This window comes from Chiloscyllium plagiosum, unplaced genomic scaffold (assembly GCF_037043375.1).
Source record: "Chiloscyllium plagiosum isolate Xiang-an unplaced genomic scaffold, Cpla_swu_hap1 HiC_scaffold_35, whole genome shotgun sequence".
NCBI lineage: Eukaryota > Metazoa > Chordata > Chondrichthyes > Orectolobiformes > Hemiscylliidae > Chiloscyllium > Chiloscyllium plagiosum.
The window spans coordinates 62,831,547-62,848,057 of NW_028270173.1; positions in this window are offsets into that span (position 1 = coordinate 62,831,547).

Below are 16,511 nucleotides of genomic sequence, written 5' to 3' on the forward strand. Positions count from 1 at the left end.
CCACCTTGGGCGACTGTCTGTGTGGAGTTTGCATGTTCTCCCTGTGTCTGCATAGGCTTTTCTCCGGGTGCTCGGTTTCCTCCCACAATCCAAAGATGTGCAGGCCAGGTGTATTGGCTATGCTAAATTGTCCATAGCATTCAGGTTAAATGTAGGGGAATGGGCTGGGTGGGCTATTCTTCGGAGGGTTGGTGTGGACTTGTTGGGCCAAAGGGCTTGTTTCCATACTGTAGGTAATGGAATGTGCTACATGGTGGCTGCTACTCCTGATAGGATTAACCGCGTTTGTCCAGTCTGCTTGCATAACTAAGAGGTGTTAGTCCTTTTGTCTTTGAAGTTAGTAAAAATACTAGATCTGTATCCTCTAAATAAGTTAAAAATTGGACCTGTGGTTAACAAAATAATAATGGATATTAAACTGATTACCGCAGCTGGGTTATGAGATTTGTTTTCTATGTGCCAGTGAGAGTTTCATTGATTAATGCAATTTCATGTAAGCGCTGTTTTGACAGCTTATGAAAGGGGTAATGGCCCAGTTAAAAGGTATTTATCAAGTACATACTAACACATTATCAATGAGGATGAGCACCTCACTAAGACCTTCCCCACACCTCCACTACTTGCCACTAACCAATTGCCAAACCTCAAACAGATCATTGTTTGTAGCAAACTGAACAGCTCTCAGGACAACTCCATACAACCCTGTCACAGCAGTACAAAGTTAAAAATCACACAACACCACGTTATAGTCCAACAGGTTTAATTGGAAGCACACTAGCTTTCGGAGCATCGCTCCTTCATCAGGTGATAGTGGAGGGCTCAGTCCTAACACACAGACTTTATAGCAAAAATTTACAGCGTGATGTAACTGAAATTATACATTGAAAAATTGATTGTCAGTTAAGTCTTTCATCTGTTAGAATACCATGATAGTTTCACTTCTTTCATGTGTAAATCACAAAACCTTTTTTTAAAAAGGTTGCATTCTCAGGTTAGCTGTTAACAATGGTGATAGCTAGACAATATGTTGAAGGTGTTAGCCCCCTGTGTTCTCTGTCTATGCCATGATGTTTAGATGATTATAATCTAAAAAGTGAGATAACGGAGTTTTACATGAATGCATGCAGTTTTTGAGCAAAGTACAATGTAACCCTGAAAGTACAAATTCACCCCACAAAATGTGTGAGTGTGTGCGTGTGTGTGTTTATATAGTGCAATGGTGGTCACCTCTAATGTGACATGAACCCAAGATCCTGGTTAAGGCCCTCCCTATGGGTACTGAACTTAGCTATCAGCCTCTGCTCGGCCACTTTTCGCTACTGCCTGTCCTGAAGTCCGCCTTGGAGGATGGTCACCCGAAGGTCCGAGGTCGAATGTCCTGGACCACTGAAGCCTCCCCAACCGGGAGGGAACACTCCTGTCTGTTGATTATTGTGCAGTGCCCATTCCTCTGTTGTGGTAGCCTTTGCTCAGTTTCCCCAATGTACCATGCCTCAGGGCATTCCTACCTGCAACGTATAAGATAGACAACGTTGGCTGCGTCACATGAGTGCCTGCCATGTACAAGGTGGGAGGTGTCCCCACGTGTAATGGTGGTATCTATGTCCACACTCTGACTCGTCTTGCAGCGCCTACCGTGACAGGGTTGTATGGAGTTGTCCTGAGACCCAGCTACGAACAATGATCTGTTTGAGGTTTGGCAGTTGTTTCAAGGCAAGTAGTTGAGGTATGGGGAAGGTCTTGGTGAGGTGCTTATCCTCATTGATAATGTGTAGCAGGTCACGAAGAACATAGCGTAGTTTTACAGCTCCTGGGAAATACTGAACAACAAAGTGTACCCTGTCTGTTGCAGCACGTGTCTATCTCCTGAGGAGGTCATTACGATTCCTTGCAGTGGCACGTCGGAATTGGCGGTCGATGAGTTGGGCATTAAACCTCGTTCTTGTGAGGGCATCCCTGAGTACTTCCAGGTGTGCATCATGTTCCTCCTCATCTGAGCAGATCCGATGTACACGTAGGGCTTGTCCATAGGGGATGGCTGTTTTAATATGTTTTGGATGGAAGCTGGAGAAGTGTAGCATTGTGAGGTTGACTGTGGGTTTGCGGTAGAGTGTGGTGCTGAGGTGTCCATCCTTGATGGAGATGCATGTGTCCAAGAATGAGACAGATAGTCGAGAGTAGTCCATGGTGAGTTTGATGGTGGGATGAAACTTGTTGATGTCACTGTATAGTTTTATCAGTGACTCCTCACCATGGGTCCAGAGGAAGAAAATATCGCCAATGTACCTGGTGTATAATGTTGCAGAGAGAAGAAGTCTTGTTCAAACCTGTGCATAAAAATGTTGGCATATTGGGGTGTAAATTTGGTCCCCATGGCTGTTCCATGTATAGGAGAAAGTGAGGACTGCAGATGCTGGAGATCAGAGCTGAAAATGTGTTGCTGGAAAAGCGCAGCAGGTCAGGCAGCATCCAAGGAGCAGGAGAATCGACGTTTCGGGCATGAGCCCTTTGGTCCAAACCAAAGGAGTAGCCATGGGCACCCGCATGGGCCCCAGCTATGCCTGCCTCTTCGTAGGATATGTGGAACAGTCCATCTTCCGCAGCTACACTGGCAACCCCCCCCCCCCCCGCACCTTTTCCTCCGCTACATTGATGACTGTATCGGCGCTGCCTCGTGCTCCCACAAGGAGGTTGAACAGTTCATCCACTTAACCAACACCTTTCACCCCGACCTCAAATTTACCTGGACCGTCTCAGACTCCTCCCTCCCCTTCCTAGACCTCTCCATTTCTATCTCACGCGACCAAATCAACACGGACATTTACTATAAACCGACCGACTCCCACAGCTAGCTAGACTACACCTCCTCCCACCCTGCCCCCTGTAAAAACGCCATCCCATATTCCCAATTCCTTCGTCTCTGCTGCATCTGCTCCCAGGAAGACCAGTTCCAATACCGAACAACCCAGATGGCCTCCTTCTTCAAAGACCGCAATTTCCCACCAGACGTGATCGACGATGCTCTCCACCGCATCTCCTCCACTTCCTGCTCCTCCGCCCTTGAGCCCCGCACCTCCAATCGCCACCAGGACAGAACCCCACTGGTCCTCACCTACCACCCCATCAACCTCCAGATGCATCGTATCATCCGTCGTCATTTCCGTCACCTCCAAACGGACCCCACCACCAGGGATATATTTCCCTCCCCTCCCCTATCAGCATTCCGAAAAGACCACTCCCTCCGTGACTCCCTCGTCAAGTCCACACCCCCCACCAACCCAACCTCCACTCCCAGCACCTTCCCCTGCAACCGCAAGAAATGCAAACCTTGTACCTACACCTCCCCCCTTACTTCCCTCTAAGGCCCCAAGGGATCCTTCCATATCCGCCACAAATTCACCTGCACCTCCACACACATCATTTACTGCGCCCGCTGCACCCGATGTGACCTCCTCTATATTGGCCGCCAACTTGCGGAACGTTTCAGAGAACACCTCTGGGACACCCGGACCAACCAACCCAACCACCCCGTGGCTCAACACTTCAACTCCCCCTCCCACTCCACCAAGGACATGCAGATCCTTGGACTCCTCCATTGCCAGACCATAGCAACACGATGGCTGGAAGAAGAGCGCCGCATTTTCCTCCTACGAACCCTCCAACCACAAGGGATGAACTCAGATTTCTCCAGTTTCCTCATTTCCCCTCCCCCTACCTTGTCTCAGTCCCAACCCTCGAACTCAGCACCACCTTCCTAACCTGCAATCTTCTTCCTGACCTCTCCGCCCCCACCCCCACTCCAGCCGATCACCCTCACCTTAACCTCCTTCCACCTATCGCATTTCCAATGCCCCCCCCCCCCAGTCCCTCCTCCCTACCTTTTATCTTAGCCTGCTTGGCACACTTTCCTCATTCCTGAAGAAGGGCTCATGCCCGAAACATAGATTCTCCTGCTCCTTGGATGCTGCCTGACCTGCTGCGATTTTCCAGCAACACATTTTCAGCTCTGTTCCATGTATAACCTGGTGTTGTGTGATTTTTAACTTTGTACACCCCAGTCCAACACCGGCATCTCCAAATCATACTAATTGGGGAAACTTTTGGTGTTTCAGGTCTGAGAGACAGTGGGTAAAAGCTGATTAATGTTATAATCTTTCATGGAGACATGGCAGGGTTGGTATTTTGCTGAATACGCTCCACTGACTCAGAGGTAGCTTTTAATGTAAATAGGTCTGATAAGGGTGAAGGTGTGAAAGAGCTGTAATGGATTTAGAACTATTGCTTTAATTTTAGTCCATCTTGTAATAGTAAGTATTTTACAGAATTCGGTTTTATGAACAAATGAATGAATGAAAGAAACCTTGTTATAGAAAATAATGGGTTAATAAAGGGTTATGAATGATTGAAAAGGAACCTGGTATTAACGAATATAGTGAGCTGGTGAGTGAGTTAATAAAGATAATCTATTACACAATATCTCACAGTGCCCCCTTTTGACTCTACTGAGACCTTACGGAGAGAATCACACAATTATTATCCTAGCTCAAATATATCACTTGGTCTCTTGGGTGTTGGTGGGGATATGACTCACAACTGGACATAGTACGTACTGTTGTGGTTCTGTTCACCGAGCTGGGAATTTGTGTTGCAGACGTTTCGTCCCCTGTCTAGGTGATATCCTCAGTGCTTGGGAGCCTCCTGTGAAGCGCTTCTGTGATGTTTCCTCCGGCATTTATAGTGGTTTGTCTCTGCCGCTTCCTGGTGTCAGTTCCAGCTGTCCGCTGCAGTGGCCGGTATATTGGGTCCAGGTCGATGTGCTTATTGATTGAATCTGTGGATGAGTGTCATGCCTCTAGGCATTCCCTGGCTGTTCTCTGTTTGGCTTGTCCTATAATAGTAGTGTTGTCCCAGTCGAACTCATGTTGCTTGTCATTTGCGTGTGTGGCTACTAAGGATAGCTGGTCATGTTGTTTCGTAGCTCGTTGATGTTCATGGATATGGATCATTAGCTGTCTTCTTGTTTGTCCTATGTAGTGTTTTGTGCAGTCCTTGCATGGGATTTTGTACACTACGTTGGTTTTGCTCATGCTGGGTATTGGGTCCTTTGTCCTGGTGAGTTGTTGTCTGAGAGTGGCCAGAGAAACAATAGCCAACCTGCTGGACATACAGAACAGACAACAAGACGGGGAACCTATTAACAAAGATGCATACTCAAACTACAGGACCTGTGCCTCACAACACACTTCACATTCAACAACCAAATATATGAACAAATCAACGGCACACCCATGGGCTCACTCATCTCTGGACTCAGCAGAAGCTGTAATGCAAAGATTAGAACAAACAGTCTTACCGCAAATTCAACCCAAACTCTGGGACAGATATGTAGACGACACCTTTGTAATCATTAAAAACACAGAAATAGAGAACACACACCGGATCATCAACGCCACACTCACAGGAATCAGATTCACTAGAGAGGAAGAAAAGGACAACCAACTGCCATTCCTAGACGTGATGGTACAGAGAACACCGAACGGAGAATTCACCACAAAGGTATACAGGAAAGCCACACACACAGACCAAGTCCTGAACTACGAAAGCAACCACCCCAACACACACAAAAGAAGTTGCATCAAGACACTATTCAAAAGGGCCGCAACACACTGCAGCACACCAGAACTGCAAAAAGAGGAAGAAAAACACCTCAAAAATGTATTCGCCAAAAACGGATACCCCCTCAATTTCATCAACAGATGCCTAAGGAAAAGACAATGGAATGAGGATGTGCCACAACCCAAAGGACTAGCCACACTACCATACATCAAAAACATTTCTGAACTGACAGCCAGACTACTGCGACCACTAGGACTCATAACAGCACACAAACCAACAGCCACTCTCAGACAACAACTCACCAGGACAAAGGACCCAATACCCAGCATGAGCAAAACCAACGGAGTGTACAAAATCCCATGCAAGGACTGCACAAAACACTACATAGGACAAACAGGAGGACAGCTGATGATCCATATCCATGAACATCAACTAGCTACAAAACGACACGTCTGTCGTTTGCAAGGTGTTAGAAAGGATTCTGAGGAATAGGATTTATGACCATCTGGAAGAGCATGGCTTGATTAAATGCAGTCAACATGGCTTTGTGAGGGGCAGGTCATGCCTCACAAACCTTATCGAGTTCTTTGAGGATGTGACTAGAAAGGTTGATGAGGGTCGAGCTGTGGATGTGGTGTATTTGGACTTCAGCAAGGCATTTGATAAGGTTCCCCATGGTAGGCTTATTCAGAAGGTTAGGAGGAATGGGATTCAGGGGAACATAACTGTCTGGATACAGAATTGGCTGGCCAACAGAAGACAGCAAGTGGTAGTAGAAGGAAAATATTCTGCCTGGAAGTCAGTGGTGAGTGGTGTTCCACAGGGCTCTGTCCTTGGGCCTCTATTGTTTGTAATTTTTATTAATGACTTGGATGAGGGGATTGAAGGTTGGGTCAGCACGTTTGCTGATGATACAAAGGTTGGAGGTGTCGTTGACAGTATAGAGGGCTGTTGTAGTCTGCAGCGGGACATTGACAGGATGCAGAGAGGGGCTGAGAGGTGGCAGATGGAGTTCAACCTAGATAAATGTGAGGTGATGCATTTTGGAAGGTCGAATCTGAAAGCTGAGTACAGGATTAAGGATAGGATTCTTGGCAGTGTGGAGGAACAGAGGGATCTTGGTGTGCAGATACATAGATCCCTTAAAATGGCCACCCAAGTGGACAGGGTTGTTAAGAAAGCATATGGTGTTTTGGCTTTCATTAACAGGGGGATTGAGTTTAAGAGTCGTGAGATCTTGTTGCAGCTCTATAAAACTTTGGTTAGACCGCACTTGGAATACTGTGTCCAGTTCTGGTCGCCCTATTATAGGAAAGATGTGGATGCTTTGGAGAGGGTTCAGAGGAGGTTTACCAGGATGCTGCCTGGACTGGAGGGCTTATGTTATGAGGAGAGGTTGACTGAGCTTGGACTTTTTTCATCAGAGAAAAGGAGGAGAAGAGGGGACCTAATTGAGGTATACAAGATAATGAGAGGCATAGATAGAGTCAATAGCCAGAGACTATTTCCCAGGGCAGAAATGACTAACACGAGGGGTCATAGTTTTAATCTGGCTGGAGGAAAGTATAGAGGGGATGTCAGACGCGGGTTCTTTACACAGAGAGTTGTGAGAGCATGGAATGCGTTGCCAGCAGCAGTTGTGGAGGCAGGGTCATTGGGGACATTTAAGAGACTCCTGGATATGCATATGGTCACAGAAATTTGAGGGTGCATACATGAGGATCAGTGGTCAGCACAACATCGTGGGCTGAAGGGCCTGTTCTGTGCTGTACTCTTCTATGCTCTATGTCCTATGACACAACCAGCTATCCTTAGTAGCCACACACGCAGATGACAAGCAGCATGAGTTTGACTGGGACAACACTACTATTATAGGACAAGTCAAACAGAGGACAGCCAGGGAATTCCTAGAGGCATGGCATTCATCCACAGATTCTATCAACAAACACATCGGAACTGACAACCGGAAGCGGCAGAGACAAACCACTATAAATGCCGGAGGAAACATCACAGAAGTGCTTCACAGGAGGCTCCCAAGCACTGAGGATGTCACCTTGACAGGGGATGAAACGTCTGCAACACAAATTCCCAGCTCGGTGAACAGAACCACAACAAACAGCACCAAGCTACAAATCTTCTCACAAACTTTGAATAGTACATACTTTTAACAGATTGTTGACAACTGCACTTTGCAAAAAATAAAACTTTTTTTTATGTTTGGAGAAATATCTTAATACATACTGACTTGTATGGACACAATATTTGGAATCATGAACAAAAGTTTGAAGGCAGTCACCATTCTATACACCACATGGAACACTGATTTAAATGCAAATTACTGCAAATATTTCTGAAGTAATGAGTTTTCTGAATCTTGGGAAACTTACTGGCGAAATGGAGGTGATTTTGAGCAGTACATCAGGTGGGGAATTAAACATGTCACTGTCCTATTTGAATAAAATCTCACTTAACGCAGCTGCTGTAATAAGTTAGCCTGGTAAACGTTTGACAGAGATTTCTAGCATTGGAAATAGCATTCTCCATCTTTAGGGGCTTTCAAACCGATAGCATGAATATGGGTTGTGTTGGACAGCAAATCGGAAATGAGCTAGTGTCCCAAGACAGTGACGGCAAGCAGCATTGGGATGAGCACATGTTCAGGCGAATGGTAAAACAAAGAACTGAGGATGCTGCAGATTTGAAGCAAAAACAGAAATTCCTGGCAAAATTCTGCATGTCTGTCAGCATCTCTGAAGAAAGCAAAGTTAGCCTCTCGAGTCGGGTGACTCTTTATCAGAACAAGCAAATTGACCACAGGATAAAGTGGCCTCAGATGAAGAGGGTCAAAGTGCTTAGAATCACTCAAAGAATGCTGCTTCCCAAAAAATTATGAATGATTTGACTATTTTCCCTAAAATATTCTTGATGTTAATGATTGGTTTTGTAAGAAATACTGACCTTTGTTCATTCCCAAACTCACTTTGACACTGGACACCTTTTCTCTGCCCCCATTTGGTTCACTTTTCAGTGTCCTGATTGGTTACTCGGTCAGAATGCTGTGATTGGATAATCAGGGACTCCAGGGTCGTGCTTGCATGACGCCAGTTTGAACATATTCTCTTGCAGGCAATGGAGGGTCAAAAGGAATCACTGACTTGACCAAAGTGTATCCTTCAAGGAATGAGCTCAGAGAAAACAATCACTGTGAATCATAGGTGAAGAGGAAATGCTTGAGAGAGAACAATAGGAAATTGAGATGTTGGGAAATTTTGTGGATTGCATTGTTGATTTTAAGTTGTTTGGCTGGACCAGCCGCTATCTCTGGATGAGCTGACCAAGGCCCTCGAGTCCTTCGAAAAGAATAAAACTCCCGGAAGCGACGGCTTACCGGTCGAGCTCTATTCTGCTCTGTGGGACTTGATTGGCCAGGACCTGCTGGAGGTGTATGCCAGTATGCTTCGGGCAATACCATGAGTGAATCCATGAGGAAAGACATCATCACCCTCATCTACAAACAGAAGGGGGAAGAGGGAGGAACTCAAAAATTGGAGACCAATCTCACTGTTGAATGCAGATTACAAAATTCTGTCAAAGGTAATCGCCAACCGGGTCAGGTCTGCTCTGGGATCGGTGATTCATCCTGACCAAACCTGTGCTGTATCGGGCAGGAAGATCGCTGAGAGTCTCGCACTCCTCAGAGATACGATCACCTACGTGCAGGACAGAGGGTTGGACACCTGCCTGATCAGCCTGGACCAGGAGAAAGCCTTTGACAGGATATCACACAAGCATATGAGAGATGTTCTCTCCAAAATGGGCTTTGGGGAGGGAATCTGCAGTTGGATCAGACAGCTCTACACCAACATTGTCAGTGCAGTCTCAATCAATGGGTGGGAATCAGATAGCTTCCCAGTCAGATCTGGAGTCAGGCAGGGCTGCCCTCTCTCTCTCCTGCCTTGTTTGTGTGCTGCATAGAGCCATTTGCTGAGTCCATCAGGAAGGATGCGAGCCTGAGAGGGTTGACTATTCCTGGCAGCAGGGGCCTGCAGGTTAAGGCCTCCCTGGACATGGATGACGTCGCCGTTTTCTGCTCAGATCCGCTGTCCGTGCGCAGACTCGTGTGCATATGTGACCAGTTCGAACAGGCCTCGGGGGCCAAGGTAAACCGAGGCAAGAGCGAGGCCATGTTCTTCGGGAACTGGGCCGACCAATCCTTGATCCCCTTCACCGTCAGGACCGACCACCTGAATGTGCTGAGTATTTGGTTTGGGGGTGCTGGGGCGTGTGCCAAGTCTTGGGAGGAGCATATCAGCAAAGTGAGGCAGAAACTGGGCAGATGGAAGCTACGGTCGCTCTCCATTGTGGGAAAAAACCTGGTCATCAGGTGTGAGGCACTGTCATTGCTGTTATATGTGGCAGAGGTCTGGCCTATTCCCAGAACCTGTGCCGCTGCAGTCACCTGGGCCATCTTCCAATTTATATGGAGGTCAAAGATGGACCGGGGTCCGAAGGGACTCGCTGTAACAAGATCTGGGCAACGGGGGGGAAATAATACACTCAATGCCACCCTCACCCTGATGACCACCTTTGTGTGTGGCTGCATCAAGCTGTGCTTGGATCCCCGGTACGCAAATACCAAGTGTCACTACGTACTGAGGTTCTACCTGTCCCCGGTGTTGCGAAGGATGGGCCTGGTCTCGCTTCTGCGGAACGCTCCGAGTGGTTGGACCATTCCATATCATCTGTCTTTCGTGGAGAAGTTTATGAAGAAAAACACCTTTGACCACAAGTCCATCAGGAAGTGGTCAACACGTAGTGTCCTTGAGACCCTTCGGGTAAAGGAGAGGGCAGATCCTATCGAGCGGTTCCCTGAACAGACTATCAAAGTCATTTGTCAGAATGCCTCATCGCCAGAACTTTCCAACAAGCACCAAGACATGGCTTGGCTGGTGGTGAGAAGGGCTCTGCCTGTGAGATCGTTTCTGCACGCCCGGACTCTCAGCCGCACTGCACGCTGCCCTCGAAGCGGCTGCGGGTGGGGGGACGAGACTGTCACACACCTCCTTCTGGAATGTGCCTACGCAGAAAATGTCTGGAGAGGAATGCAGTGGTGTTTACATAGAACATAGAACATAGAAGAATACAGCGCAGTACAGGCCCTTTGGCCCTCGATGTTGCGCCGATCCAAGCCCACCTAACCTATACTAACCCACTATCCTCCATATACCTATCCAATGCCCGCTTAAATGCCCATAAAGAGGGAGAGTCCACCACTGCTACTGGCAGGGCATTCCATGAACTTACGACTCGCTGAGTGAAGAACCTACCCTTAACTTCAGTCCTATATCTACCCCCCCTTAATTTAAAGCTATGCCCCCTTGTAAAACCCGACTCCATACGCGGGAAAAGGTTCACACTGTCAACCCTATCCAACCCCCTAATCATCTTGTACACCTCAATCAAGTCACCCCTAAACCTTCTTTTCTCTAATGAAAACAGCCCCAAGTGTCTCAGTCTTTCCTCATACGATCTTCCTTCCATACCAGGCAACATCCTGGTAAACCTCCTCTGCACCTGTTCCAGTGCCTCCACATCCTTCCTATAGTATGGCGACCAAAACTGCACACAATATTCCAGATGCGGCCGCACCAGAGTCTTATACAACTGCATCATGACCTCAGGACTCCGGAACTCAATTCCTCTACCAATAAAAGCCAGTACGCCATATGCCTTCCTCACCGCACTATTTACCTGGGTGGCAACTTTCAGAGATCTGTGTACATGGACACCAAGATCCCTCTGCTCATCCACACTACCAAGTATCCGACCATTAGCCCAGTACCCCATCTTTTTGTTATTCTTCCCAAAGTGAATCACCTCACACTTAGCTACATTGAATTCCATTTGCCACCTTTCTGCCCAGCTCTGCAGCTTCTCTATATCCTGCTGTAACCTGCCACATCCTTCCTCACTGTCAACAACTCCTCCGACTTTCGTATCATCCGCAAACTTGCTCACCCAACCTTCTAACCCCTCTTCCAGGTCATTTATAAAAATGACAAACAGCAATGGTCCCAAAACAGATCCTTGCGGAACACCGCTAGTGACGGCACTCCATGAAGAAACTTTGCCATCAACGACTACCCTCTGTCTTCTTCCATCCAGCCAATTCCTAATCCAAACCTCCAACTCACCCTCAACGCCATATCTCCGTATTTTCTGCAGTAGCCGACCATGGGGAACCTTATCAAACGCCTTACTAAAATCCATATATACCACATCTACCGCTTTCCCCTCATCAACCTCCTTCGTCACCTTTTCAAAGAATTCAATAAGGTTTGTGAGGCACGACCTGCCCTTCACAAAACCATGCTGACTATCCTTGATCACATTATTCCTATCCAGATGTGCATAAATCCTATCCCTTACAATTCTCTCTAAGACTTTGCCCACAACAGAAGTGAGACTCACCGGCCTATAGTTACTAGGGTTATCCCTACTCCCCTTGCTGCTCTTAGCTCTCTCTTCAGGTCCTTCCTGGCTACCCTATAACTCTCAATCGCCCCAATTGAACCTTCACGTCTCATCTTGAGATAGGTGTTTGTCGAGGTTCGTCCTGAGCAGCGCCGTGACGCGAGACTCTGTGCTCTACGGCCTGTTCCCCGGGACGCACACCGAGACGAACATCAACTGTGCCTGGAGGATCATCAACTCGGTGAAGGACGCTCTCTGGGTGGTCCGAAACCTGTTGATCTTCCAACTGAGTGTTGCAGACTGGCACATTCCAAAGTCCAGGACTACGTGTTGAGGGACGCGCTGAAGCTTGGGGCAGCTGCCGCCAAGGCACGGTGGGGAAAGACTACCATGTAACATCTGCCTGCCTAAGAAGAACAGGGGGCCCACGCAGTCATTTGGGCTCCGCTGACATCTCAGCTAGATATATGGACATATGATTGATAAATGTATAGACCGGTTTATAAAAATGATAAATTCTGATCTCTATGTAAATGTTTACATATGTATGGCATGACTAACTGTACAGACCATCAAATTATTTTATGAATAAAGTTTATTTTTGAAATAAAAAAAGTTTGTTTGAGCCGCAAATGCACATAAATATAATCTGATTCAAGTCAAAGATGCCTTTGGTTTATTGGGATAGAGTCAAACTCGAATGTTTCTTTGTTTCCTTGATATGCTATTGTGCAAAACTGCATTGCATTTGTGACTTTTTTAATGAAATGGTGAGTTTGTTTGTTAATTAATTCTGAAATGTTTATGGACTATGAATGTGGTATAAATTTGAAATGGAAGAACATGCAATTCTTTTTGTTTAGTACCACTGGACAATATAGGTGGCCATATTATTTATAACCTTTGTTCATGTAAACAAAGATGTGAGGGTGTAGCTATTTCACACACAAATATCCAAAATAGCAACTCTTTCCTCACAAAACTGTTTCTGTAATTGGTGTTAAAATGTTTTATATTCAAACAGTAATATCTCTAATAGAACAGATGTCAACATTTACCAGGTTCTCTCAAAGTCCCAACATCTCCAGAAAGATCTCAGATATTGCAACAAAACTCACATTTGGTGAGAAAATGTTGGGGAGATTTTCTCTGGACGTACCTTCCTGTGTTTGAAATTTTTTGTGTTTGTGATGTGATATATTTGAGATGAAAATAGTTCTTCACCAAGGTCTTCAGTGCACAACCCCATAAATTGAGGAGCCAGATCCATATTTGGAGAAATTTGAATTGTAAACAACATTCCATGTTGTGTGTGAAATAGCTTTGTTTACATGAACAAAGATTATAAATAATATGACCACCTATATTGTCCAGCGGTACTAAACAAAAATAATTGCATGTTCTTCCATTTCAAATTTATACCACATTCATAGTCCATAAACATTTCAGAATTGATTAACAACCGACTCACCATTTCAGGAACCCCAAATATGACAAAGTGACTGGATCCTGAGAAATTAACCTAAAATCAAACAACACAGTTACTCACATTGAAAATAACAGAATCTGAATACTACACAGGCAATTGTTGCCCATGAGCTGTGTAAGTGTGTGTGTACCCTCCACAGGGCAGAGATATAAAATCTAGGATTGTGGTGCACTCCTTCCTGCCATGCTCTGTACCTGGAGACCAAACCAACCAGGGATTCAGTTCCAAACCCACAGCTGAAACCTCTCACCTTGCTGCTGAAATAACCAAGAAAGTCAAAAGGACCCATTGACTATAAAACCTTATCAACAGATTGTTGGTTTTTAATGAGCCACTAATATGGTCATGTAATTTATCTGGTGGAACAACAATAAGCGGTGGACACTGACTATGTCTCTATAAAAGCTGTGTCCACAACTAACCCACACAGTAACCATTAGTATGTTTCACACAAAACATCCAAAATAGCAACTCTTTCCTCACAAAACTGTTTCAGTAATTGGTGTTAAAATGTTTTATACTCAAACAGTAATATCTCTAATAGAACAGATGTCAACATTTACCAGGTTCTCTCAAAGTCCCAACATCTCCAGAAAGATCTCGGAGATTGCAACAAAAACTCACATTTGGTGAGACAATGTTGGAGAGATTTTCTCTGGAGGTACCTTCCTGTGTTTGATGGAGGAAGGGACAGGCCATCTCCTCAAACATGTCTGAATTACAGCCCCAAGCCCAGAAAGCTCCCCTTCAGTGAGGTTGTTTAAAACTCCCCACAGGGACTCAGCTCAATTCATCCAAATCCCGAACAAGAACAAAAATTGCTGCAAAAGCTCAGCAGGTCTGACAGGGTGTACAGAGAGAATCAGAGCCCAGTGAACAGCGGAAGCTGTCGTTCTGACTCGCGCAGCGGCGGCTCGCGGCCAGCGTTCGAATCTTCGCGCGCACCGATCTCCAGGGTCGCGCTGGAATTGGAGGTGCGCTCCTGTAAATGGCGGCCACTGGCGACAGGAAAAGGGACCGCAGCCTCTTATCTCATTCCCTCCCCCCCCTCCCTCCTTGGGCCACCTTTGTTAACGATAGTTAAAAATCACACAACACCAGGTTATAGACCAACAGGTTTAATTGGAAGCACTAGCTTTCGGAGCGCTGCTCCTTCATCAGGTGGTTGTGGAGTATAAGATTGTAAGACTTTGTTAGAAAGCTTCTCTTATGTTCTGCTTGTGCTTCCTATTGAATCAGAACAGCAGCAAAGGATGCAGTTCAGCAGGTCGAATCTCTGCTGGCCCTTGGAATTCATCTGTTGTCACTCGCCAGGTTTCAACCCCTGGCCCTACAACATTTTACCTTTACCAGATAATAAACTAATTCCCCTCTCGATTGCTCCAGTTGAACCTGCTCCACTAGACTCTTGAGCAATTAGTTATTCCAATTTCTCACCGTTCATTTTTCCTCAGGTCACCTTTGCTTCCTCAGCAATTCCCTGGTGTCTGGGCCTCGGAGAAGGAAGGTGTTGATGACATGGAGCTGGTGGGAGATTATTGTGAAGAGGGAAGGAGGTTGAGGAACAAGGGGATTTGGGCTGGAGAAAGGTTCAGGGGAATGGGCTCAATGGGGAAGAGAAATATTGTATTTGGAGAACACGGTAGAGATTATTTTGATTCCTATAGTTCGCATCTTGCCCCACAATTCCAATAGATCATCTATCAATTCCTGTGGATCACCCACATTGATTCGTATGGATCAGCTCTCGTGTTTGTTACAACTGTCCCTCAGTAAGTAATAGCCACATGCAGCAAATTTTGTCTGTGTGATCTCCAAAAACAAACAAAAATAGGGTGGGAATTCCAGAGTTTGGGGCCTCGGCAGCTAACCACCATGTCTGCCTCGGTTAAATGGGGTTCCTTTTAGTTATCAGGTGACCAGTGGTGGGGCATTGAAATGGGAGATGCTCAAGAGGCTAGATTGGAGAAGTGCAGAGATCTCGGAGGCATTAGGGTACGGTGGGGTTGTTTCGGGTGCAGTATTAGAGAATATTACAGAGGTAGGGAGGAGTGAAGCCATGGCTGATTTGAATACAAGGTTGAGAATTTTAAAACTGGGATGTTGTCAGATTGAGTGTTGTGAATGGGTCAGCAAGCTGAGGGTGATGAGTGAACAGTACTTGGTATGTTAAGATAGGGCAGCAACATTTGACCTCACAATCTCTGCATGGTTAATCTAATGGGCAAAAATGTATTGAATGTTATTTCTCATGCATGGTTTTATATTAAACACAAAATCTAAGGGAGAACTGGTCTTCGCTAGCAAGGCACAAGCTCATGATGAATTGACAGCCTGTTTTACACTGTGATCCACCATGTTTGCCATTGCGCTCACAGGGCCTGGGAAGTTTACCTGCTCCTAGTCACTTTCAGGTGGCCCTGCTGAAAACAGAGCATGTGTGATTGTCAAATGAGGAAAAAGAATGAACGTATATCTGATCCCCCATGCAGAGGAATAGCAGACTGATACTCACAAAGAGACATGGGGAGACAGGAATGTGATCTCCTCTACATCAGACAAACAGGATGCCAACTTGCAGAACATTCCAGAGAACATCTTTGGGATTCCCGCACCAACCAACCCCACCAATCTGTAGCTGAACATTCTAACTCCTCCCCTCACTCCGCCAAGGATATGCAAGTCCTGGGCCTCCTCCACTGCCAAACCCGAACCTCCTGACCCCTGGAGAAAGAATGCCTCATCTTCCAACTTGGGACCCTCCAACCACATGGGATCACATTTCACCAGTTTCCTCATTTCCCCTCCCACCACCTTATCCCAGATCCAACCTTCTAAATTTGCACTGCCCTCTTGAACTTTCCTACCTGTCCATCTTCCTTCCCACCTGTCCGCTCCACCCTCCTCTCTGACCTATCACCTTCATCCCCAC